General features: G+C 43.1%; 1 protein-coding gene across 6 annotated transcripts in view; it reads right to left on the bottom strand.

Annotated features, from left to right (window-relative positions):
- Window positions 1-27,572, bottom strand: part of ABLIM1 (actin binding LIM protein 1) — a 264,926-nt gene that overhangs the window by 72,331 nt on the left and 165,023 nt on the right. The window contains exon 1 of one of the 6 annotated variants that reach the window (XM_011927836.1): window positions 26,111-26,380. The exons of the other annotated variants lie outside the window; for them this stretch is intronic. The gene's annotated coding sequence lies outside the window, so the exon portion shown is untranslated. Of the gene's footprint in view, window positions 1-26,110; window positions 26,381-27,572 lie in introns of those variants that run through there. 6 annotated transcript variants of the gene reach the window in all.

Here is a 27,572-nt window from a genome sequence, read left to right as displayed (position 1 = left end):
ACAATACGAGTATTAGCTGGGCATGGTGGTATGTGCCTATAGTCTCAGCAGCTGGGGAGGCTGAGGTGGGAGGATCACTTGAGCCCAGGAGTTCAAGACCAGCCTGGGCAACATGGAGAAACCCCATCTCTACAAACAATACGAGTATTAGCTGGGCATGGTGGTATGTGCCTACAGTCTCAGCAGCTGGGGAGGCTGAGGTGGGAGGATCACTTGAGCCCAGAGGTTGAGGTTGCAGTGAGACATGATTGAACCACTGCACTCCAGCCCGGGTGACAGAGGAAGACCTTGTGTCAAAAGAAAAGAAAAAAAAAGAGCAGGGAAGGGAGCCTACTATTTAGGATTGTTATGAAAATTAAATAAACAAAGGCAAGTTGGTAGCAAAGTAACTGGTGCCAATCAAAGCAGGTGAGCTTTCTTCTTCTCTTTCCCACTAGGTTATAAATTCCCTTAAAGAATTGGGCCACACCGGTATCTTCATAACTCTACACCTCTCATGCTTCCCACAAGAAGGTGTTCTAGAAGTGTCCAGTGAATAATATGCCAACAGAAACCTCTAAATAGATTTGCAACCACTGCCTATTATAATTACTGTGGCCAAAAGACGAGTCAAGGATCAACTTCTGTGCCTCAGCTATAGTTTCAGTATTTGCTTGTTTCCAGACACCATGTTAGGCACCTCACAAACTTTACCCCACCTGACTCTCCCAGCCACAGTGTGAGGTAGGTATTATGCCCATTCACAAATGAGGAAATCAAAACTTAGAGAGATCAGGAAATCACCCAAGGCTACTCAGTTAGCAAGGGATGGAGCTATGATTTGAATCCAGGTCAGTCCAACTCGAGAGACTGCCCAGAGCCACTGTTGTTTTCCCAGGCCTCAGGAGCTCAGTTAATATGGGAAGGCTCTAGCCAAAGTCTGCACTGGCAAAGCAGATCTCCCACGACTTTATATACCCTCTTTCAACTTTTGTAAAGGATACAAATAAAAGTTGATTATATAAAATCGAGCCTTCATATTTCACAGTTTGGCAAGGTTAAAGAAAGACTAGATCATGTTTTAAGTCCTTAACAAAAATTTTGCCCTTCCCATTCCCAACTATTAAAATGGCCTAATCATTGTTACAAAAAACGAAACAAAGTACCACTATAAATAACACCAAGTCCTTTAAAGACAACTATTCCAAATGTATCTTTTAAAATTTAGTAGGCTTTATGAGAGCAGTTTTAGGTTCACTGAAAAATTGAGTGGAACCTGCAAACAGTTCTCGTATATCCTTTCTCACACACATGCAGTCTCCCCAACTAAGAACGTCCCCCAACATAATGGTACATTTGCTACAAATGCTACATTGACATATCATTAGCACCCAAGTCTATAGTTTACACTGGCGTTCACTCTTGGTATTGCACATTCTATGGGTTTGGACAAATTTATAGTGACATGTATCCATCATTACAGTATCATATGGAATAGTTTCACTGCCATAAAAATCCTCTGTGCTCCACCTATTCATCCCTCAGTATTATTTATTGACATAGGTGACCCCCATGGTATGGGATGCTGTGATCCTGAATTCTTGTTGGCCTGTCCATCATTTTCAAATTCAACAACAGCAATGTCATGTCACCCAGGTACCAAACATACTTTGTTGAAAGCAGGAACTGATATGATAGCATAAAACATCATCCTCTCATTAGTCTCTTCTGGTAAGTTATTAAGGAATACAACAGTCTGGAGGGTAACCAGGGACCTGAGGATGTGGTGTTGAATTTCCTTGGGAGTTAGCTGAATCTGACGTTCCCTGACCAGGCATTTCCTTTGCACTTGCTATATCCTGTTCTATAGAGTTTTGTTTTTTTTTTTCTTTTCTTCACCAGCAAAAAAAAAAGAGCCATAAATTTTACATATTATATCAACTCTCTCTTACAAGGTAGGTAGAAGGCCTTCAATACACCTCCCTGCCTTCTTTGCAGGGGGAAAGAGGTATGCCTTTTTAATTATTTTATTTTATTTTATTTATTTTTTGAGACTGAGATTCACTCTGTTGCCCAGGTTGGAGGACAGTGGTGCGATCTTGGCTCACTGCAACCTCCCCCTCCCAGGTTCCAGTGATTCTAGTGCCTCAGCCACCCGAGCCGCTGGGATTACAGGCATGTGCCACCATGCCTGTCTAATTTTTATAATTTTAGTAGAGATGGGGTTTTGCCATGTAGGCCAGGCTGATCTCGAGCTCCTGGCCTCAAGTGATCCACCCACCTGGCCATATTTTTAGTAAAATTATTTATTGGAGTATAGCATTGAGAAAAATGCACAAATTCTAAGTGCACAGCTTCATAAGTTTCCATAAATGCAACGTACTCTGTAACTAGTACCCAAATTAGAAAAGAACAGAACATTATCTGCACTAAGAAACCCCCTTGTGTCCTCTTCCAATGATGACTACGTCATCCAATCGCTATGTTGACTTCTAAACCCACATGCTAGCTTTGCTTGTTTTCAGCTTCCATCAATAGAAGCAAATATGTCTGACTTCTTTCATTTGACACTTTGTGAGCATTATCCATGCTAGTATGTGTAGTCATATTTCACTAAATCTCAATTCCTTTGTGGAAATATACTAGATTTTATTTATCCATTCTACTCTTGATGGACATTTGGGTAGTTAAAAAATTTTGGCTGCTTTTCTGGGCACGGTGCCTCATGCCTTGGCAACAGTTTGGGAGGCCGAGGTAGGTGGATTGCTTGAGCCCAGAGGTTCAAGATCAGCCCGGGTAACATGGCAAAACCCCATCTCTACAAAAAATACTAAAATTAGCCAGGCATAGTGGTACATGCCTATAGTCTCAGTTACTTGGTAGGCTGAGGTGAGAGGATTGCTTGAGCCTGGGAGGTCAGGGCTACAGTGAGCCATAATCATGTCACTGCACTCCAGACTGGAACAGAAAGAGATGTTGTCTCCCAAAAAAAAAAAAAAAAAAAAAATTGATTTTGGCTGTATTGAATAGTGTTGCTGTGAAAATTCCTGCCCATGTCTTTTGGCAAATTATATACATATTTCAGTTGTATATATATATATATATGCATAGGAATAATAGAAAGTATGTGGCAAGGTCATAGGATATGTTTATGTTTAGCTTCAGTAGCTATTGCCAAACCATTGTCCAAAGTGGTATTTGCCTTGTATTACAATTTTAATCCAAGAGGAATTTAAAGGAATTAAGCAAGAAGAATCATATTAACAGCGCTTTGCCAAATGGATTCTCAAAGTGTTTTTCTAACCTCTGTGAAGTGAATGGTCTTTATAAAATGGTCTCTAAGCAAAAGCTGTGCAGTTTAATCTCATCAGGTATCCATTATTCTAGGATCTCCAGAGTGCCACTGAGCAATTTTCAATCCTCCTTTCATCTTCGTCCTTCTGTTGCTGGTATCCTTTGAACTGATGAAGAGACGTGGATGGCATGCAAATAACCTTCATATTTAATTTCTAAATTGACCTGAAATCAGCAAGCAAGAGTTGACATTGCAATAGTTGGATAACTTTGTGTCTGTCTGCCATGAAGCCTCAAAATTGGCTTCTTCTAGTCAGGACCAAGGCTCACCGAAAACACATAAAAATTGGGTTGGAAAGTTTGAGGACTTTGGCGGTGGTTACTAAACGATTAACTTTTTCCTCTCCTGATTGAGCTTAAATATTTCTTCTCTTATCAATTACTTTTGTTAATAATACCCTTTGTACTTACTCTGTAGTTGAATGTTTAGAAAGTATGTTCACATTTAATCCATCCAACATTTGGTGGGCCCCTGTTATTCTTATTGCCTGTCTGTGGGCTAAGAAGTCTCCAAAGTTACAGAGCTAGAGTTCAAATCTAAGGTTTTCTCCTAAGTCCATTCCCCACTCCCCCAACATCCTGCTACATATTAAGGCTCAGAAGGACTAGAAACTACTTTTGTCATTTGGACAGTTTAAAGTAAGTATCCTTTTTTTCTTTCCATAAATTATCATGAGGGGATACAGAAGCTAACCACCTAGTAAGATCCAATGGATCTTCCTAAGGCCATCCCTTGAAAAATAGCAAGCCACTTAAAGTGATGATAATTTGAAAATGTGGCCAGGAAAAGGATTCTGGTCCCTGGGACCAGAAACAATGGTTTGTTTGATTTTTGATATGTTGTAAGGCTACCCCAGTTTCTGCATGTACAATGTCAAGAATGATAAAAACGGGGAGGTCTGATCAGTCTGTTAGGCTGGACAGTGTACTGAATTTTCAGGATGACTGGATATACCTGGACTCAGCTGTTCATATCACCCAATGCTATGAACTTTCTGAAAAATCCTCAGTCTATGAAAAGCTACATATTCCATAATGTTAAAAGGGTATAAAAGTAGTGGTTCCGCCTAGTTTGCAAGGTTGCTGTGTAGATAAGAGAAATGTTAATTCTTTATAAATTCACTTTGAGTTACATGACATGGAGAGAGGATGAAGTAGGTTGCAAAACACTAGATGACTCTAAGCCATTTTCTTTCCAAATACTTACCTAGCATTCTAAAGGGGTCTCTTCAGGAAGTTGGACCCCAGAGGGAGAGACCCAAATCCAATGGAATGTTACTGTGACATTGAGCAGGCAATATTAAGTCGGCTGGTGTTGCTCAGCATGTGGTAAAAAAATATTAGCATAGTTCCAGAGAAGGAACAATGAGAACTTCATCATGCTTCTGGCTTCAGACAACTGCTTTCCAAACTCAGACACTGCCCTAACACTCAAGGTCAAAGGTTTCACATCCTTTCCTTTCTTAACACCAGAAGATAAATATTTGCCTTCAAGTTCAATACTCTTGAAATCTAACTCCAATTGGATAATTTTTGTCTCTTGAGAAAGGGCAAAAACTTAAGGTTTCTTCTTACTCATGACCTCATTCCTGGCCTCCTTTCCAACACAATAGCATGTTGGAGTCAGGAATGCACAATAACAGCAATCCAAAGAATCGCTCCCATGCCAGCTGCTCTAAGGGAATCAGTTCTCAATACACATCTCCCAGTGGTCAAATAGTATAATTAAGTGCATTTGGTGGGAAGGAATAGGGCAGTATCAGCTAACATAACAAGTCCCCTTTATTTAATATCTTAGTCATGGCTTTGTAAGTTGCAATAAACATTCAGAAGCCAGGCTTTTTAAGTTAAAAATGTTTAAACTTGTTCTATAGTATGCAGCAAATGGCTGATCCCAATTCAGTGGGATTCTAGTTTGTCAACTGCTTTTCGTCACCACATTGCTATCTCTAAAGTACATTCCAGCTCTGTGATAGCTCTCCTTCCCCCATGAATTATAAATATTTTCCCATCCCACTCTGCTCTTATTTCCTTCCTCAATATATCTATTCTTAAAAGGGTCTTGTTTTCTCTTGACTTTTATTTTAGGTCCAAGGGGTACATGTGCAGGTTTGTTACATGGGTAAATTGCATGTTGCTGAGGTCTGGTGTATGAATGATCCCATTGCCCAGGCAGTGAGCATAGTAACTGATGGGTAGTTTTTCAACCCACTTCCCCCCTCACCATCCCCTGTCCAGTAGCCCCTAATGTCTACTGTTCCCACCTTTGTGTCCATGTGTGTTCAATGTTTAGCTCCTGCTCATAAGTGAGAACATGAGGTATTTTTCTGTTCCTGTATTAGTTCACTTAGGCTCCAGCTACATCCATGTTGTTGCAAAGGACATGATTTTGTTCCTTTTTTGGCTGCGTAGCATTCTATGGTGTATAGATACCACATTTTCTCTATCCAGTCCACCGTAAATGGGCACCTAGGTTGACAGCATGTCTTTGCTATTGTGAATAGTGCTGCAGTGAACATATGAGCGCATGTCTCTTTTTGATAGAATGATTTCTTTTTCTTTGGGTATATACCTAGTAGTGGGATTGCTGGGTCAAATGGTAGTTCTGTTTTAAGTTCTTTAAGGAATTTACACACTGTTTTCTATAGCAGCTGAGCTAATTTATACTCCCACCAGCAGTATACAAGCATTCCCTTTTCTCCCCAGCTTCACCAACATCTGTTTTCAGGCTTTTTAAAAATAGCCATTCTGACTAGTAGGAGATGGTACCTCATCGTGGTTTTCATTTGCCTTTCTCCAATGATTAGTGATGATGAACATTTTTTCATATATTTGTTGGTTGCAAATTGGCTTCTTTCGAGAAGTATCTGCCCATTTTTAAGTAGGGTTACTTATTTTTTAATTGTTTAAGTTTCTTATAGATTCTGGATATTAGACCTTTGCTGGATATACAGTTTCTGAATATTTTCTCCCATTGTGCAGCCTGTCTGTTTGCTCTGTCAATAGTTTCTTTTGCTATACAGAAGCTCTTAATTTAATTAAGTCCCACTTGTCAATTTCTGGTTTGGCTGCAATGGTTCTAAAATAAATCTTAAAGGACTTCATGGGAGCTGGGTAGGACATGGTGCTCTGTGGATAGTTGATGCCTTAGCTTTGGAGTCTTGGGTGATCCTTTACAAGTTATTTCCACTAAAACCATTCCTCTGAGTTAGCAAGACTGTTTTACAGATGGTTCAGCTCTATAGTACACTATCAGACTAAAAATATTTTTTTTCGCCCAGGGTTAGAGGAGCCTTCAGGGTGGGAATGAATATTGAAGCAGTCAGAAAAACACAGCTTGCTCTTAAAAACATCCTTGTCTGATTTCCTCTCCTATTGTGGCTGGACTTCATCCCCTTTAATAAACAACTATGCCTTCCAGCCTGGAATTTACCTAGCACAAATTCTGTGATTTCACTGGGAGCACTGGGGAGTGGTGTATCTAACAATCATTGAGTAGCAGCAGTTCCAATCATGAGAAGGAAGCAAAAAACCGAGTGAAAAATAAATCTGAAGGAGGGAAGACGTATGAAAGAATTCAGGACCCCCAGGCTTGGCAATGCCCTAAATGAGTGTACTTTTAAGGCAAGGCTCACACCTTTGGATGATAACCAAAGAATTTCTGTATCCCACAAAGAAAGAGACACACAATTCGCATTCCAGACCTCTACATGCTGGGTGGGTGCCTGCCCTGCCCCAAGTTGTCTGGATTCTTCTGGAAGGGCAGGCCTCAGAGACCTGAGCCAGGATAAGCAGGGAGTGCTGTGCAAATGGGGCGCCCTGCCAGCCACACCTGCTGTCCCAGGCGCTAGTCACAGTCAGGTGACAGGAGGGCCGGTTAGAGGAGATCTAGGGACCCTGCCATGGCTGGACACTGAGACCCAAGGGAGACAGCCCAATCCACTTGATTTGTGAACTCTAAGTTCCATTGTGTGCAGTCACATGGCTCTTGGAGTGACCCTCAAAGTGTTAGGCTATGCAACCTGGGCTGATGAAAAGTCTGTGTTGTACCTCAAGGCAGCGGACTCCCGTGAGTTCTGGAGTAAAGGCATCCAGGTACTCCAAGGCAAAGTCTGCTGACCTCAGTCTAAGTTAGCTGGTTCCTCTGACAACAGAAAGAAAGAAAAGCCCAGCTTCCCAGCCAAAGTAGCTGGTCTGCAAAGAAATGCTGGGGTAGTTCTTGGGCCAGGCTTCCATCCCCGCTGCTCAGCAGTCTGGACTCAGAGACCCTTTACTAAGCCTTAAGGACATTTAATTGAAACACCAGGCTTTGTTGCGTTTCATGACATTACAAAATTTTTTTCTACCTGAGTGGGACAAACGTATCACAAATTTACCCTGTTTAGGAGATGGCCCCAGTGATAAAAGAAGAACTTTCCAGGTCAAAGAGCCCTAGGCTGAAGTCAGGAAACCTGGGTCCTAACATGTGAAACCCTGGGCTGGGTTAGTGTCTCCATTTCTCAGGCACCTTCTTTGCAGGAGGAGATGGTTACACTAAAGGACCTTTAAGATACATTCTAGCTCCAAAATTCTATATTCCTGAAAAAAGATAAAAAATATTGGCCAGATGCAATGGCTCATGCCTGTAATCCCAACAACTTGGGAGGTCAAGGCAGGATGATTGATGAGGCCAGAAGATGGACACCAGCCTGGGCAACACAGCAAAGTCTTGCCTCTACAAAAAAAAAAAAAAAAAATTTCAAAAAATCAGCCATGTGTGGTGGCGCACTTGCAGTCCCGGCTACTCAGGAGGATTACTTGAGCCCCGAAGTTCAAGGCTGCAATGTGCCATGATCTCGCCACTGCATTCCAGCCTGGGCAACAAAGTGAGACCTTGACTTTACATTCCCACAAAAATTTTTTTAAAAATAAGAAAGAGTAAAAAGGGAATGAATGGTTTAGGACATCTTCATTGGCAGTTACTGTGAATTAAATAAGCCTTATGTAGGAAAACGCTGCATTGACAGAATGGTCACCACACAGTGATTAAACTTTGTCCCTGAGCCCTAAACTGTTTTATTTAATTGAAAGATCTACAAACAGATGAAGATAGCAACAGTCGGTATCTGTGCTATGCTTTTCAGTTTATAAAGTACTTTCAGGCATCTCTCCTCTCTAGATACTCACACCAGATCATGAGACAGGAACACCAAGTACCATTACTATCCCCATGTTACAGACGACCAAAGAGAGGCACAGAGTTGTCTTTAATGATCGGGAAATTTAGAATGAGAATAAATTCGTATGGAGAATGTGGAGAGCAGCTCAGGAGAGCAGGAGGAAAAGACAACTGTAAACCCCACACCCTGGAGCTACCCAGGCTACGACAACCAGGGTCGCATAAGGAGGGCAAACTGCTTGATACAGTCAAGTGCTGGCGAGGAAGCAGCATGGAGAGCGCGACGTGAGAAAGGAGTCCCAGGACGACCCAGGGTGAGGCGCCAGCAGCCTCCAAGGTACTGACCCTGGTCTTTGCGGCCATTTGTGTCTTCAAGCAGTCAGGGCTCAGGTGGTATTTGTTGAGGCAACCGAGGAGCTCTTTGTTCCCCTTGTCCCACCGGTCGGTCTCCAGGCTCTTATTATCCTTCCTCCCGTGCTGCTCTTCCCAATCCTTTGAGATTCCTCTGCTTTGGAGCCTCACTTGGACCACAAGCCACAACCTCTTCCTCCTCCCTCCCTCCCAAAGATGTGCATTCTGAACACCAGGCTAATTTTTATTAAATACGATGTAGATCACAATACTCTGGATAAAAAGACATGAATGTCTTCCCACTGCCTACCAAAAAAAGTTAAGCTTCCTAACCCTGGCATTCAATACCCTCTGCAATCTGGTCTCAATCTACCTGTCCAGTTTAATTGCCTACCTGGTATCCACACCTTTATCCATGCCTTGGCCATGTGGGCTCTGCCTCAGCCTCAAATACATTAACCTGCCTGTATTAGTCCGTTCCCACACTGCTAATAAAGACATACCCAAGACTAGGTAATTTATAGAGGAAAGAGGTTTAATGGACTCACAGTTCCACATGGCTGACATGGGGAGGCCTCACAATCATGGCAGAAGATGAAGGAAGAGCAAAGGGATGTCTTACATGGCAGTCACGAAGAGAATTTGTGCAGGGTAACTCCCATTTATAAAACCATCAGATCTTGTGAGACTTACTCACTACCACGAGAACAGCATGGGAAAGACACGCCCCCATGATTCAATTACCTCCCACCAGGTCCCTCCCATGACATGTGGGAATTATGGGAGCTAAAATTCAAGATGAGATTTGGGTGGGGACACAGCCAGACCATATCACTCCCTGTGCCTTCTCATATCTTAAATTTCCTGACAGAAGCTACTCTCAAACCTCTCTGTGCACTGGAATCAACAGCGTAGTTTTAAAAAATTATACTTGCCTGGGGCCCCGGTAGAGAAACTGATTGCAAGGTGTAGCCCAGGTTAAAAACTTCTAGACTGAAATGAGCCTTCTCCAGCTTCCCTGGACTTAGGCATTTTCTTTGATTTGCAAGTATTTCTTGACTTGAATATACATTTTTATATATTCACATAAAGCACATGCCATTTATATAATGCAATGAATTATAACTGCTGGCTACTTAACAGATTTTTCACACTAGACTTTAATTTCTTGGGAACAAGGACATTGTCTCAATCATTTTTTGTATTTCCAGAGTCTAATGGGTATTGAACACACATTAAGTATTTTTTTTTTATAAATAGTCTATTTCATATAATAAAATACCAATGCTCCAAGCTTCAACTGCTAACTTCTCTAGGGATTTTTTTTTTTTTTTTTTGAGACAAGGTCTCACTCCCATCACCCAGAGTGGAGCGCAGTGATGCAATCTCGGTTCACTGTAGCCTAGACCTCCTGGGCTCAGGTGATCCTTCCGTGTTAGTCTCTTGAGTAGCTGGGACTATAGGCATGCACCACCATGCCCAGTCAACTTTTTGTATTTTTATTAGAGATGGGGTTTTGCCATGTAGGGGTTATCTTTTTATAATTGTATATTATAAGTATAATTATATAATCAGTTAACATAGTACAAAAATGAAATGTTAAATTCTTGTTTATAGAATAAATTATACATCAAGCTAACATAAAAAAATGTAAGGTTATTGCTGAGGAAAATTCTAATGTCACAGAACAATGGCAGAACAAATTTTTAAGAGCAAGATATATTGCTGAATCCACAATGGGATTTTATTCTATTCTAAGCAATGTTTTTCATTTTAATTTTCTTTTATACCCTTCTTACCTCCTTTATAAAAAAATTTTTTTGAGACGGAGTCTTGCTCTGTCACCCAGGCTAGAGTGCAGTGGTGCAATGTCGGCTCACTGCAACGTCCACCTCCTGGGTTCAAGCGATTCTCATGCCTCAGCCTCCTGAGTAGCTGGGACTACAGGGTGTGCACCACCATGCCCAGCTAATTTCTGTATTTTTAGTAGAGACAGAGTTTCACCATGTTGGCCAGGCTGGCCTCAAACTCCTGGTCTCAAGTGATCCGCCCGCCTTGGCCTCCCAAAGTGCTGGGATTACAGGCGTGAGCCACCGTACCCAGCCCCTTCTCTTGTCTTTCTAGAAGAGTCCAATTTCCTATCATTTTGTTCCCAGTGTATATTTTGGTAAAGACTCGTTCTAATTATTTCAGTTTGCATAAAACAGGTCATCTGTGGAGACTACTCTCAACTCTCAGCAGAAAAGCCAACCGTCCATATTCTCCAGTTTCCCCTTCCAGCTGTTCCGAGCATCATTAAGTTTAAAGACCTCCCTTTCCTGTGGACCCAGAAGGTCTCGCTCTGTGGTTCCCTCAAACTTGAACACAGTGGCGTCACTTTCTCATCAACAAACAATCTCAGGTGGACAGATGCTCTCTCAGTGTCTTCCTGGAGCAGAAAGACCTGGATAATCCCCATCCAAGACAAGTCAATTTCCTTCTGTCCAATTAGGACAGTAAAGCTGCTTGGTACCACTTCCTTGCTGCAGGCCAGTCATGCTGAGCACAAGATGACTCAGGTGAACTTTCCTGGGGGGAAGCTACTTATTCCAAAAGTAATGAGTCTATTAAAGGCAGGAGCCCGAACAAAATGATGTTTTTTCCTGTGCGTAAAAAGGGCTGAAATTAGCGAACTGGGGAAAGAAAATGTGTTACAATCCAATGCAATGTGCACTCGCTGAATACCTCTTATTCACTAGTGACATGCTGAGTCCTCTGAGGACCAGTCTGCAGAGAAGCCAAAAGCCTTTATGTAGGAACCCTATTCATCTTTGCATTCTCGAAGTGTGCAAATAGTAAGTGGACAATAAACATTCCTTGAGTGAAAGACCCTGCTTCTGGATCCAGAGGAAGGGACAATGTCTAACTATAATTTGAGGGGTCAGGCAGGACTTCATGGAAGATGGAACCTGTAAACTGGATTAGAAGGAAAGCAGAATCCAGGCCAGGTGCGGTGGCTCACGCCTGCAATCCCAGCACTTTAGGAAGCCAACGAGGGCAGATCACTTGAGGTCAGGAGTTAGAGATCAGCCTGGGCAACATGATGAAACCCTGTCTCTACTACAAATACAAAAATTAGCTGGGCACGGTGGCATGTGCCCATAATCCCAGCTACTCAGGAGGCTGAGGCAGGAGAATCGCTTGAACCCAGGAGGTGGAGGTTACAGTGAGCCAAGATCGTGCCACTGCACTCCAGCCTGGGTGACAGAGCAAGACTCCATCTCAAAAAAAAAAAAAAAAAGCAGATTTTTGCTTTTATTACTTATATGCCAAAACTTGAGAGTTTTTTCCTATCACTCACACTATAGTCAAGAAGACAGCCACTTGTACTCTCCATCCATCCTCCCTTTCCCCAGCAAACCAAACCAAACCAGACCCAGAAAACCTAAACCTTTGAGAAACTTACCAGATGCTTTCTCACCTAAAGTTACTTTTTTGTATAACTTTCCAGGTACAACTATCTGCTGAAAAGTCATTTATTACTCCTTGTACATATAACTGATAAATGTGATGAGTTTAGAGAGAAAAAAATTACAGTAATACAGGGAGAAGCATATCAGTTCTTCATTCAGAAATGCAGCTATCTTAGGAGAAAAATGTGTTTCAAATGTCCGCAAGATATGCTGTAACGGCTCAGAACAGGAAGAAATTAGCTTCATTTCAGTAACAGCCAGTATTCTACCACCTCTTAAATCAAGCAAAAACATTTATCACATAAAAGAAAATAAAAAAAGAAACCCCACTGGCAAGCAACATCCGGCAGTAACAATTTCACACTCAATTTATCCTGAGCAGGTTAATACCACACTGTGGCAATTTTGTCTAGTCGATATGCTTCAGCTCACCCCTTTCTAACCTATTGTAAATGACCAGCAATCAAAGTCCAACTTGGTCTGCATGCTGGTATACTCAGAGTCAAGGTGAATTCACCTTGGCGACTGGTAGGAGCAAAGAGCATCCCTCATTAGCCAGGAATGAAAGAACCACCAAATGAATTGTTAGTGTTTCCTGTCTAGCCGAAATCTAGTAGATACAAGCAACCGATTTTTCCATGAAAGGTGTTGATGCCAACACTACCAAGAAACAATATTTTTTGCCAGAGAGATAGCAAGGACTTAGTGCCCCAGCAAATTCCTATTGGCTATTAAGACGTGCCAAGTTTGGGTCATACTGCAAATTTCCAAGACACAGATACTCCTAAAAATATCATCCAAGCCTGCAAAGTTTTCACATGACACCATCATTCAATGACTATACTCAAGGAATAACTGCGTCTGTCCTAAAGGCTCCACAAGCATCATTTTTGGGATCTACAGATTAGTTATCCCAGGTAAGTTTCTCTACTGCTGCTCACCTAAGACTCACAGAATTAAAAAGCTGCTTTCCAATACTAGCTAGAAGCAAACATAAGTGAAATGAGGCCGGGTGCAGTGGCTCACGTCTGTAATCCTAGCACTTTGGAAGGCCGAGGTGGGCGGATCACTTGAATGGGAGGGGGAAAGGGGAACGAGAGATTGCAGTGAGCCAAGATCGCACCACTGCACTCCAGCTGGGTGACAGAGCGAGACTCCGTCTCAAAAAAAATAAAAATAAAGTGGAATAAGCATTCTGAATTATCAGCTGTTTTTGTAATTTCTGCAGTCATTCCTTTGAATTAATTGTTTTTGTGAGACAGGGTCTCACTCTGTCGCCCAGGCTGGAATGCAGTGGCGTGATCACAGCTCACTGCAGCCTCGACCACCTGGGCTCAAGTGATCCTCCAACCTCAGCCTCCCAAGTAGTTGGGTCTACAGATGCATGTGCCACCACAGCCAACTAATTTTTTAAAAAAATTGTTGTAGACACGGGGTCTCTCCCTATGTTGCCCAGGCTGTTCTCAAGCTCCTGGGCTCAAGTGATCCTCTTGCTTTGATCTCCCAAAGTGTTGGGATTACAGGCATGGCCACCACTCCCAACCTGAATTAATTTTTATAGTTGAAATAAAACTGTCTTTTCTTGCAGACTGCATGAAAACCTATGAAAAGGTACTCAAAGTACAGGAAGCAGGCTTCCCACAGGCCATTTACCAGAAGTTAAGACTATTTCTACACGACTGTGATTCTTTTTGGAAGTTTAAAAGCTTCAAATTGAAAATTAAAAAAGAGAGTGAAAAGCGCCTGTCACTGAGACCTACCCACCATGGTGTCCTTGGAAACTAAAGATTCAATTACTAGTATAGTCACCATGAGCTTCTGCCTGAATGCAAATGCACTGACCTTTCAGAGAAATGAAAAATCTAACACAACTTCTGAGGAGATTTCCCAGAACCTGAAAGCGGTTTAGTCCAGGTCAGTGCAGCAGGGGATGGGTGAGAAGGAGCACGTGCATAAAATCACATTAAAGGTGAGTCAAGACAAGGGTCATTTAAGTGACACGTGACTGCAATGCTGCATTCGAATTAGGTTAGTTCTGAGATTCACATAAATTGGACCAGCTACACTGAGCTCACAATTCCCGCAGCGGCCATGGCAAGGCTATCCTGCTTTTGGTGTGCGGGGGTGGAATCTTTCCCCAAATCCAGATGTGGAAGCTGCCATTCCCTCCGGTGACCCTGTCCCTGGCCACGGTGAATAGTTCAGAGCTGAGCTGGTGACATTTCGATGGAATCTTTTCCTGGAACTTCAGGATGTGAGCTGGGGGTACAAGAGCCCTTTCTACCATGGTTGAGAATCCCTGAGCTGCAGCCTTATGCTTTTCATGCAGAGTGAGTTCATGTGTGTGAATGACACACACAGATAAGCAGACAGAGCTGACAGGATGCTAATAACATCTAAGGCCCTGTCCCCTCCAGCAGCGTGGCTATGTGAGCCCCTTTTCTGCTTCAGCTGATGTTATTGGTTGACTTGTATCCCCCAAAAATGTATGTTCAAGCCCTAACCCCCAATACCTCAGTGTGTGACCTTATTTGGAAAAAGGGTTATTGCAGTTGTTAATTAGTTGGGATGAGCTCATACTGGAACAGGTTGGGCTATTAATCCACTATGACTGATGTCCTCATAAGAACAGAAGAGGGAGGGAGACAGACCAGAACTCCAAGCAAAAACAGAGGCAGAGGTTGGTGTTATGGTGCCATAAGCACGGGAACACCTGGAGCTACCAGAAGCTGGAAGAGGCCAGGGAAAATCTTCCTCTACAGGCTCAGAGAGGACGTGGCTCTGCCCACACCTTGATTTCACCAGCCTCCAGAGCTGTTGGAAATGAAAGTTGTCTTTTTTAAAACATCCAAGTAGTGGTGTTTTGTTATGCTGGCTCCAAAATACAGCTGGTTTGAGGTGAGTTTCTGTCCCTTGTAACCAAAGCCATTGTTTAAGGGAGTGAGGTGAGCAGGTATCATTCTTCAATTTTAAACATAAAAAACATTTTGTGGCCAGGTGTGGTGGCTCACACCTGTAATCTCGGCACTTTGGGAGGCCAAGGAAGGCAGATCACTTGAGGTCAGGAGTTTAAGACAAGCCTGGCCAACATGGCGAAACCCTGTCTCTACTAAAAATACAAAAATTAGTCAACCATGCTTGTGTGTGGCTTAATCACAGCTACTAGGGAGGCTGAGGCAGGAGAATAGCTTGAACTGGGGAAGCAGAGGTTGCAGTGACCCGAGATCGCATCACTGCACTCCAGCCTGGGCAACAGGGCAAGGCTCTCTGTCTCCAAAAAAAGCCAAAACAACAAAAAATGTTTTGCATCCAAGTACTCTGTGCAACATAAAAAACAGCTGCTTCCTTAAAGAAACGATTGAAAACAGATCACAAACCCAGCCACAATTCTTTATTTTTGCATTAATATAACTTTCTCCTGAGAAATGAAACAAATAGATGGTGTTGGTTTTGCGAGCTTCACACTGGATTCAGTCAAACTTGGAAACTCTTTGAAACAACAGTTCACACCGGTTAATCCCAGGGAAAGGCTGCCATTCAGGGAAAACTCCCAGGGTTTTACAAAAGCACGTTTTTCTTCCTCTGTTTCCTTTCAGTTAAACTATCGGATATGCAAGCACTCTTCTCATTAACCTCTTATTTTGCTGAATTCAGTAAGAAATTTCCTAGAAGCCTTGCAGTTCTGGCCGGTGCTTTTCTGGGACCTGCAATTGACTAACAGTAGATGCCATTCCTTGGGACTCGGTTCTTTGTTGTTGCTTTTTATCCTCAAAGAGCTGGGCTGTTTATTATGACAAGAACAAGGCTTTTGCCCCTTTCACCTTCAGGAGGAAAAACCTGAGAGGGAAGAACAAGCATTCTGATTTTTAGATGGGAGGGCATGTGCTGAGTTGAACTGTGGTCTCCCAAAGATATGTCCAACAAGCTTTGCAGATGTAATGAAGGTAAGGGTCTTGAGAGAAGGCCATCCTGGATTCAGGTGGGTCCTGAATCCAATGACAAGTCCTTACAAACTACAGGACAGGACGGGACCAGACATGACAAGGAAACTGACCCAGAGGGCAAGCTGGACCTACATGAAGATGAAGGCAGAGACTGGAGTGATGCAGCTCCAGGCCACGGAGTACCAAGGATGCTGCAGCACTGGAAGCTGGGGGACAGGATGAAGCAGACCCTCCAGCAGAGCCCTCAGAAGAACCCCCCCACCACCCCATCCACCAACGACACCTTGATTTCAAACTTCAGGCCTCCAGAAATGTGACAGAATACGTTTCTGTCATGGTTAAGCCACCAAGTTTGTGGTAATTTATGATATCCTTAGGAACGAATTCAAAGCATCAGTGACAGCACATACTTTAAAGGGCGGGGGGGCCACAGTACAATGTGGGTCTGTACTTTTTTGCTTATAGCAAAACTGTCTTCACAGCATGACAAAACACTTGGAATTTTTAGGATTTCACAGAAATTGCCTCATAATCAACTGCGATGTTGAACCTAAAGTTTGTCTGAAACCTTCATGGTCATGCAAATCTTTTATTAACTCATTGCCTGTTTGTGGTGCTGCGCTGGCAGCAAGTTAGGCTGAAACAAAACCCCCTTTAGAAACACGGTAACACTGGACGGGCTGACACGGATCCCCCTGGATGTGCCCACCAGATACATGGGACCATGTGAGGCAAACAAGACATCATCTGTGTCTGCTGGAAGTTATTTACAAATATACCTTTTTTTTTTTTTTTTTGGTATTTGGTATGTTTCATAGTGTATGGTAAAGGATTTTACCACTATATGGCCATTAAAAAGAATGTCATCATCCTATAAGCATCAACACTGAGGCCAAGTGAAGGAAACTGTAGAACAACATGCATAAAACGGTCCTATTTGTATAAAAGAATACACGCCCTCCCACAGATATCTACGCGCAAGAAACAGCAGCAAAGCAAGATACAGAACTCTACATCCTGTATGAAAAAATTTATACGATCCTACTGCATATTTGCAAGTAAGTGCATGCCAGTGACACTATAGACCCAACTCTCAACAATAGCTACTTCTGGGAATGGGTTTTTATAAAGTAATGTGACCTTATTGTAAAATACACTTATTTGCACTTCTCTGAACCACATGCAATGGGCCAGAGAGTACATATTTTCAGCTTTGCGGACTATGCTGTCTCTGTCTCTGCTACTCAAGGCTGGTATGGGCTAAAGCAGACCTAGAGACCATGTAAATGAACAGACATGCTCCTGTGCTAATAAAGCTTAAGGAGTTAAATGGAGAATTTTTACTTTTTACCTGACACCAAGATTGGCAGCCCATAGGCGAAACCTGACCCACTACCTGTTTTTTGTAAATAAAGCTTTATTGGAACAGAACAATGTCTGTTCATTTACATAGTCTCCAGGTCTGCTTTAGCCCATACATAGCTGAGACAGAGACAGCATAGTCCACAAGGCTGAAAATATGTACTACCTGGCCCATTACATGTGGTTCAGAGAAGTACAAAAAAGTGTACTTATTCACCTATTCATTTACTCATTTACAATGAGCTCACATTACTTTAAAAAAGAAAACTTTCAGAAGTTGTCTGCTCAGACAGTGGCAGGGGATCCCTGGACCATCATCAACAATCTTCCTAGAAGGAGGTGGGAACTTGGGAGTTTTTAGGATGACAGAAGAAAAGCTCCATAGGCATGGGAAAGGTTAAGTTGTTTAAAAACAAAGTGAAATAAAGGTTTCCGCAAAAATCTTTTGAATATCTACTCAATCCCCACACACCTGGCCTCCCTGTAATGGCTTTAATATGCCAAAAGACTTTGAAAGATAGCTTTGATTTGTACAACAAGCAGAGAAGTAGTTCAAGGGGCAGCCTGGGGTAGGTGCACAGGGGATAGGGAAGCGCTGAGCCGCTCTGAGGTCTACTTTTGCCTTGCTAACCAATGGGCTGTGTGTTCCTAGGAAAATCACTCAGGTTTTCTGGGTCTCAGTGTCCTCAAGTCTCAGAGGGTTAGACTAGATTAAATCTGTGGAACTTTCCTGCTAATGATATTTCTGGGAGTCCTAAGCAGGTATCACCTTGAACACAGAAAAGGAGGTAGAGAAGAAATCTTCCTGGTTGGTGCAAGGCCAGGTCCGGGAACCAGCTGGCCAGGTTGCAGCCTTTTTTCCCTACCCAGCACATGTTGGGTGTGAGTGAGTGCAGATTAGGCAAGGCCCCAATTATCCCTCAGCTGGGAGTGGCAAGTGTGAACAATGAATCAGTCAGAAACTCCTTTCCAATATCCTCATCACACAGACAGTTAAACTGCAAACCACAAAACATGTTTATTAGTGAGCACATCCAAGGCCATCAGGTCATTTAAGAAGTTGTATTAAAAGGGCAAAAATCCCTCCGACCTTGCTCAGGGATGGTTAAAAGGTTCAGGGGTCCACACTCTTTGTGATGGATAGAGGAGCCAAATGACACATTGGGGTTTGCCCACAGATCCCTCATACATGCCATGGCTGAGCACTTCTCACTGGTCCTACCCTCAATGCTGAGGGCCTTTTGAGTTTTTGACATCCACAAATAACCTGTGGGTACTACCTCCCTGCTTAGCTTACCTCCAACCCAGGAAAAAAGGAACCATCTGGGTTACCCCCAAACCTGGGTGAAACTAGATTATGTGCCAAGGAAAGCTTTGACAGACCAGTCCGCCAAGGCTGCAGCCTCTGCCCTGTTGGAGCTGTCATCAGGAGTTGTCCTGTGCTGGAAAGTTCAAGCTGTAAGACAATGAGGGACTCCATCCCATGAGGCCACCACAGGCTTCAGGCTCATGCCTAAAGAGTCCCACTGCAGAGGGTACACCCTCAGCTGCTGAAGCCTCTGGGCAGGGCCATAGTAAACAATCTCCACCTCAACTGTCTACAGACAGACTTTTTTTTTTTTTTTTTTTTTTTTTGAGGCGGAGTTTCACTCTTGTTGCCCAGGCTGGAGTGCAATGGCACGATCTCGGCTCACCGCAACCTCCGCCTCCCAGGTTCAAGCAATTCTCCTGCCTCAGCCTCCCTAGTAGCTGGGATTACAGGCATGTGCCACCAGGCCCAGCTAATTTTGTATTTTTAGTAGAGATGGGGTTTCTCCATGTTGGTCAGGCTGGTCTCGAACTCCCGACCTCAGGTGATCCACCCGCCTCAGCCTCCCAAAGTGCTGGGATTACAGGCGTGAGCCACTGCGCCCGGCCAGAAGTCTTAATCATTTTAGAATTGGCTCCATGGAGTCAGAGCTCCAAGCCAGCTTAGGGCATTACATTTATATGTCAACAAGGGCTTCTGATCTTGGCTTTCTGCTCTGCAATGGAACATCCTGGGGCCAATGAAACTCACAAACACTGGTGTCAAGGCAGGTGATGAGCAGCACTGGGTTATATCAAAAATGTAGAAGAACACTGCCAGGTTTAAATTTTTAGGCATTTTCCTAGTCTTTTCTGCTTGAAATTTCTACCTATAGTTGTCATGGTGGTTTCCGCAGTGTAAGTTTCATATTCTAGGGGAAATCAGTGCCATCGTGGGCGCTAAAGAAAGGAGAACTTATTCCTAGGGCTGCCAATTATAACCCTGGGTTAAAATATACCCATGTGACTCAGCAGCTGTTTAACTTTTGACTAATAGATTTGTTTGCATAAGAAGAATGAGAGAGTTTAAGCAATCAGTGAAGTCCTAACAGTTAAAGAAAGAAAGAAAGAAAGAAAGAAAGAAAGAAAGAAAGAAAGAAAGAAAGAAAGAAAGAAAGAAAGAAAGAAAGAAAGGAAGATGACATAGGCTGGGTGTGGTGCCTCATGCCTGTAATCCCAGCACTTCAGGAGGCCAAGGCAGGAGGACCACTTGAGGCCAGGAGTTAGAGACCAGCCTGGGCAACATAGTGAGACCCTGTCTCTAAAAAATAATAATAAAAAAAAATTAGCTGGGCATGATGGCATGCACCTGTAGTCCCAGAAACTCAGGAGACTGAGGCAGGGAATCTCTGCAGCCCAGGAGTTTGAGGCTGCAGTAAGTTATGACTGTGCCACTGTGCTCCAGCCTGGACAACAGAGCGAGACCCTGTTTCTAAAAAAACAATAAAAATAAGTGACTTAAGATACAGCAGCTAGTTATTCTCAGAGATGTCACTGGATTATGAACCAACGGGTTCATGTTTATGTTTATATTTTAATATTACAAATAGTGTAAATAATATGTATAAGCTCAAATAATAGGGATGAGAAGGGAGGAGGTGAGGTCTTAGGTTTCATTCATTTGGCAAAAGCCTGAGATGAACCTGTGAGTCAGGCACTGGGCACCTGATGAGGAGGAAAGAAAGGCTGTATAATCTGCGCTACCAAGAAGAAATCTGTATTCAATTCCTGGCCCTGCGGTAATCATCCGTATGCCTTTCAGCAACTGCTCTGGGCCTCAGTTTACTTACTTGCAAAACAAAGATGAGAGCGATACTCAAGCCACAGAGTTGATGAAAGGACTTCGATGAAGTATGCTTATAAAGTGCTAAGGCAGTAAGAACAAACAATAATTACAACCATAACCACCTTTATTACACATTCCTGTCCTAAAGAGCTTAGTATGCAGAGCTTAGCAAACAGGGGACTGTAACTGGATAAGATGGTTAGTGTAATGTACAAAGTGAGGTGGGTGTGGGGAGAAAATTCTCCAAGGCTACTGTCTTGGGGAGCCAAAGAGGAATCACAGGAGAGAAGTTCTTAGACTTAAAAGAGAGTAGACATTTACTCGGTAGTCAACCCCACTCCCTTCCCCTCTCCTTCTCTCCTTTCCCTCTCCTTTCCCCTCCCATTCATCCATCCTTCTATCCATCCACTCATTCTCTTATTGGGCACAAAGCTTCTATCAGATGATGTTTTAGTTTCGGGGATATAATAGTCCCTGTCATAAGCATACATTCTTGCAATGAGTGACAGATAATAGACATGGATACAAGCATATAAGAATTCCAGATAGTGGGGGGACAGTGCCATGAAGAACCTAAAACAGAACCAGGGGAGAGAAGATGGCCTAGGGGTTGGGCAGGTGGAAGCAGCTTTAGCTAGGTGATCAGAGGATACCTCTCCAAGGCAAAACAGGCAGGTTGAATAATGAGAAGGAAGCCAAGATCTGGAGGAAGAACGTTCCAGGCTCAGGGAGCGGTGAAAGCCCAGAGATGGACAGCGTCTGTGCTTGAGGAGCATAAAGAAGGCTAGCGGGCTGGAATGAAAGAGGAGGGAAGACATAGGTAATCAGGAACTTAATCTCAGAGGGCTGCATAAACCAGGAGAAAGTATTTCAATAGCTTTTCCAAAATTCCAAGGTTTAAAGGCCAAACAAAAACCCAGTCAAACACATTGTTTCCTTATGCTTTAAAAACTCTTTACAAAACACAAAGGAAACCTGGGAATCCACCCCACCCCCACCTTATTCCCTAAACTTGGTTATATAAGGGCCAACATCTTCTTTCATCTGTTGCCAGACCAGATACGTTTGGTATCCTAAACAGGTTGCCAAAACAAAGCAGAAAGCTCAGCTTAAACTCTGTTAGAGGATGTTCTAAACTTCACAAAACACAATTCTCTATCTTTTCAAGTGTGTTTATTTGGACAAGGTATACGGATATGAGCACAGATGCAAGGAACCAGCTGCACAGAACCAAGACAATCTAGTAAAAATTACTATTCAGCAGGAAGGGAAGATAAAAGCAGTCTTAAGTGTAAACAAGTATTTTTGCTTCATCTAGTGTTTATGAGCAACAAATGGCCTCAGCGTGAACCAGCAATGCTGAGGAGGGCACAAACACGTATTTGCTAAAAACATTGCAGGCTTGGCGAATAATAAAGCAGCAGGGTTGGTTTCCTCTTTGATGAAGGTTCCCTCCTTACAAAGGCCGCAGCTTAAGCCTCTGCAGCTTAAGGCAAAAGAAAGGCTCACACTTGCTCATTCCCAGGGTCCTGCTTAGAAACATGGAGCTAGACCAGGTGCAGTGGCTCACGCCTGTAATCCCAGCACTTTGGGAGGCCGAGGCAGGTGGATCACTTGAGGTCAGGAGTTTGAGACCAGCCTGGCCAACATGGTGAAACCCCATCTCTACTAAAATTAAAAAAAAAAAAAAAATTAGCTGGGCATGGTGGCACGCACCTGTAATCCCAGCTACTCGGGAGGGTGAGGCAGGAGATTCGCTTGAACCCAGGAAGTGGAGGTCCAAGACTGTACCACTGCACTCCAGCCTGGGTGACAGAGCAAGACTCCATCTTAAAAAACAAAACAAAACAAAACCCATGGAGCTGGGGTTGGTGTGCGAACCAAAGCAAGAGATTGAGAGGATCTTTGGCTTATATGTCTCTCACTACAGCATCTTTACATTCTGCACAGTCCGGAAACTTCCAATTTCAAGACATCTGCCCCATCTGCACCCCCCTTGCCCTGATAACCTGGTTCAGAGAACCAGGTAGGTTCTCCGGGCAGCACCACCTGATTCATCACAGGACACACAGATCACTTCTGATCATAAGCTCTCTTTCAACTGGAGAATTTTCTTAAAGAGGTGGTAAATACCTTGCCTTTGGGTCAGACCCTACAGTTAGTGTGCTCTTTATCTTGTTGAAACCATGAAGTGGCATTAACCCATGGGGTTTACAATAAGAGTAGAAATTTAATTTCTGGGCCTTATGAAGGCCCAAATTCTACAACCCACAGACCCACTTTTCCTGCATCCTTCAAAGAGTTTTCTGGTAGCCCCTTAGACATTAAAACCTGCTTGGATGGGGACCGGATTTGTCCTCTTAAAAAAAAAAATACAGAGAACGGGCTATCTGGATACGTGTTGCAGACATGTGAGCTTGCTGACCAAGCTCCTGGGTGGTCTTTCCATAGAAATCATTGACATTCATTTGTCTGTTCATCAACAACTGAGCAAATAGTTCGAGCAGACACTGTGCTACCTCCTGGGGGCAAACAGACCTAAAATGCTCACATTTGCTGTGCTCATGGATCTTTGGTCTACTGAATGGGGGGAGTGGGTGAATTTTAATAACGAAGAAATGTTAATTAGAGAGCACATGGTATGTGTCACATTGGTACCTTCAGCTGGAGATAAATGCACGATTTGCTTTGCAATCAAAAGCAGAAACCACAGCTCTCTGATAATATTATGGGCCAGTCCAGATCTGTCACCAAGAGTAGACTCCAATAAGTCAAGGTGTTTCCCTATCTGTTCAGCCAATGCTAAGCGCCGCCTCTACCCCCGCGCTGGGCTTCAGAGTCTCTTCTACGGAGTGGTACATCTCTTCTGGTTTGGGTGGTGGCGGTAGCTCCTGGACGTCATGGTGCTCAGTGCAATGTACTATATTCTTGGAGAAACACCAAGAAAAAGTGGCATACACAGCTTCATGCATTTTGTAATCTGTAAACCTTTGAGTGCAAACAAGCAGTAGCATTAATGCTAAAGGTGTAAGAAAAATTTTAAACAGAAAAAAATCCCAGCCATTGACTTCGTCGTTATCTGTAAATTGGAAAAAAAAAAAGCTGTGATTCTTCAATTGCACTCACAAAACAAGGCCCAATTCCTAAAAAAATCAAAACAGTTTGAGCCCCACTGGTACAGAGGGGGAAAAGAAAAAAGAAATGAAAGCATTCGGTTGCAGATTCCAGAAGAAAAAAAAATAACAGGCGTGGCCAGATTTACTAAAAGCCCACATTACAAACAAACAGACAACAACAGCAACAACAAAAAAACCTATATTTACAGAAGGGAAAAGCATGGGTAACTATTTGCTTTATAAAATGGATCACTATATAAGCTTCTTTTTAAAAAAAGAAAAAATAGGATATCCCCAGAATGCACTTTAGAATTCAACTGAGAGAAGTTTGACTTCTATACCAATCGTAGCACTGCATAAAATAAGCCCCACAAGGGCACAGAAGGAAAAGGGGCAGAAGAATGTATGTCCACAGCAGTCCTTGAATCTGATCCCCCATTCCCAAGATGTGATTTCAAACAAAACCCAAACAAAATACAAACCAAATGGTCAGGCAAAAACACTTGTCCTGCCACTGTTTCTTGGACCCCACCAGACCTCCCTAGGACTCCCGCCTCCTCTCAGACCCCCTTCCCCCTCATTGGCAGCAGTAGGCCCCAAGGTGGTTTCCCTCCAGCACTGGTTCCCAACCAGAGGCAGTTTTGCCCACAGGGAACATTTAACAGTGTCTGAAGACATTTCTGGTTCTCACAGCTGGGCAGCGAGCGCTACTGTCACCTGGTGTGTAGAGATCAAGGATGCTACTAGACATCCCATAGACAGTCCCCTGCAACAAACTACAATCCCATCCAAAACGTCAATAATGCTGAGGTTGAGAACCCTGGTCTACGGGAGCCAAAATCACGACCACCCCTCCAGAAAGTCAGGTTGCAAGAACTGAGTAGTTCACTTTCTGTCCTTTTAGATGAGCTACTGTTTAGTTAAAGAGAAAAACCTGCAGACTTCTGTTGTCATGATATAATATTCCCTGGGCCTATAGGATAAGCCACTGATGCGAGTATTAGACTCACTGACACATGAAAACGCTTAGACAACCCCCTTGAAAACATTGGTCAAAACATTCATTCTAAGTGTTATAAGGGATGCTTGGCAAGGCCTCACGCTTAGTCTTAAAAAGCCTTCTCAAAAGTAATTTATACCAATGAGCCGTGGCAAATTCACCTATTCTATAAGCACACAGTGACTCAACAAGCCTTTTGATCCATTTATAGAATGGCGACAATTATATTTTAATGAGTTATTTTCACTTACTTGTCAGAACCTGTTTTGGTAATCTAAATAACTTCACATCCTCTCAACATTCCTCATGAGGCTGTCTCAGGGAAAAAACAGGCTCAATATTCTTTTAAGTCGCCAATCTCAGTTACTCTCAGTTACGTGACAAATGAAGCTGCTACAGCCACCACACTCCTGCTGGGTTACGGCCAAACTCACGTTTTTGTTTTTTTTTTTCCTTTTCCAACATCATAAATCTATTTCTTTCACAGCTGAGATAACTTTCTTGTCCCATTTCTTCTTTCATGCTAGTACAGCACATTTTAAAACACTTTTCCCAAAGAACTCTTTACAGCATGATTTGATTAATAATTAGGTTTTTTAGGAAAACTATTTTCACTATAAAGGCCAGAATCTCTAGATTTCTTTTACTGAATATCAAAGCTGGAAAGACAGGCAATTATCAAGCTCTTTCAACCTAGAGCTGCAATAAAACACCCAAACATTTTGCTTCCTTATTTTCATTCATTGGGAATTTCTTGAAGAAAAAAAAAATCTCATAAATGTACAGTAACAGCTAAATCTACTTATTCCCACGTGCCACTTCCACCACCAAATCCCCCAAACAGGACTCAAATGTAAATTTCACAGAGCTCTACAAACCACAGAGAAAACAAAACAACCCCAAAGTCTGAAAACCATAGTCTCCTTTCAATCTTGCGGGTAGCAGCCTTAAAAAACATAAGCCTTGTTCAAAAGGTCAACGTACTACACTTCTCAGTGAAATAAATAACCAGCCTTTCCTGCTCTTCAGTCTAGTTCTGTATCGATGAACAAAAGCTCCTGTCGTTTCTCTTGTATCATCAGGAAAACAAAAAGTTTACATAAATGTATTTTAGGGCAATGAAAGTGACTTCTGTCGCCAGCATCCAGCCACCACATTTGGAGGATCCGAGCGGCCTCCGACCTCACGAAGGAAGCCAGAAATCTCACATCTGCCTCGCAAAGCAAAGGACATAGGTCACCTTGTGCAATTCCCGCTTTACCTTAGGCCAGGGTTCCTTTTCTTCTAATTCTGTTCCTTGGCTGTGCTGAGCAGAAAACTCCTCCAGGCTTCAAGTTCAGAACACGGCCAAGAGGCTTTGCAGATGCCAGACCTCAGCCGGACAGACTGAGGCTCCCGCCCGCCTGGATTACATACCAGGCTTCTCTCTGAAGCTCCGCTACAGCAACGTGCATCCCTCCAGAGACGCACTCCGGAAACCAGCGCCGTGTGCGGAGGGCAGGCACACTCTCACGCCTCCTCTCCTCGCTTTACTTACTAGTTCAACACACCAGCAACCACAATGGGCCAGTCCATGTTCCCAAAAAAGGAGGGGAGTAGATTTACTTTCTTTCTTTTTTTAAATGCAGGTGGGAAAGTACCACTTCTTTGCATTCACTCGCTATTGTCTGCATGTGAAACCGACAGTGATTGTCCCTGAGGCAGAAGCTTGTACTGAAACCAGATTCTTAGGCTTTTTGAGTTTCTTTCTTGGATTTGAGGTGATGGAAAGGTGCCTAGCTGAGTACAGCCATCACACAGCCTGCAGCCTCCTCTCGCAAGTCACTGCTTTTGAGGTACATGTAAGGAACCCCTTATGCAAAAGTATAACAAAACTGAGTTCAACTTTTTATTCCCCTTTGTTACTTTAGAATTTACATATTACTCTACAGTACTGTTTGAGACAAATATGGTTGAAAAAAGCCTCTGTTATCAAGCTTTCTTGATTCATATTTTTGGTACATTTTGTATCGTGTGTTTTTAATTGCAGCAGAAAATTACTGGCTACCTACTGTGTTGCAGGCATTTTATACACACTGCCTCATTTTCAATGAAACCATCCCTGAGGAAATCTCAGGTGAGTCGGTGACTGAGGGGAAGCTGCAGGCTCTCTATGTATGTGAACAGAGAGGAGGAACTGGAAGTTTCTCCAGTGATGGCACAGCCCTTTTAATGTACTCTTTCTTAGGATGTTGGAAAGGTTTCTGTAACAACTCTTATCTTTTTTTTTTTTTGAGACAGGATCTCTGTCACCCATGCTAGAGTGCAGTGGCAAGATAATAGCGCAATCATAGCTCACTGCAACCTCCAACTCCTGGGTTCAAGTGATTGTCCCACTGCAGCCTCCTGAGTAGCTGGGATTACAGGTGCGAGTCACCATGCCTGGCTAAGTTTTTAAATTTTTTTTTATTTTTTTTTTCGAGACGGAGTCTTGCTCTGTTGCCCAAGCTAGAGTGCAGTGGTGCGATCTCAGCTCACTGCAACCTCCGCCTCCCAGTTTCAAGTGATTCTCCCCCAGGCTAGAGTGCAGTGGCGCGATCTCGGCTCACTGCAACCTCTGCCTCCCAGTTTCAAGCGATTCTCCTGCCTCAGCTTCCTGAGTAGCTGGGACTACAGGCATGCACCACCACACCCAGCTAATTTTTGTATTTTTAGTAGAGACGGGGTTTCACCACATTGCCCAG

Source organism: Colobus angolensis, unplaced genomic scaffold (assembly GCF_000951035.1).
Source record: "Colobus angolensis palliatus isolate OR3802 unplaced genomic scaffold, Cang.pa_1.0 Scaffold75, whole genome shotgun sequence".
In the NCBI taxonomy this organism is placed as follows: Eukaryota; Metazoa; Chordata; class Mammalia; order Primates; family Cercopithecidae; genus Colobus; species Colobus angolensis.
The sequence above is the reverse complement of the archived record's forward strand: the minus strand, read 5'-3'. Positions and strand labels throughout refer to the sequence as shown.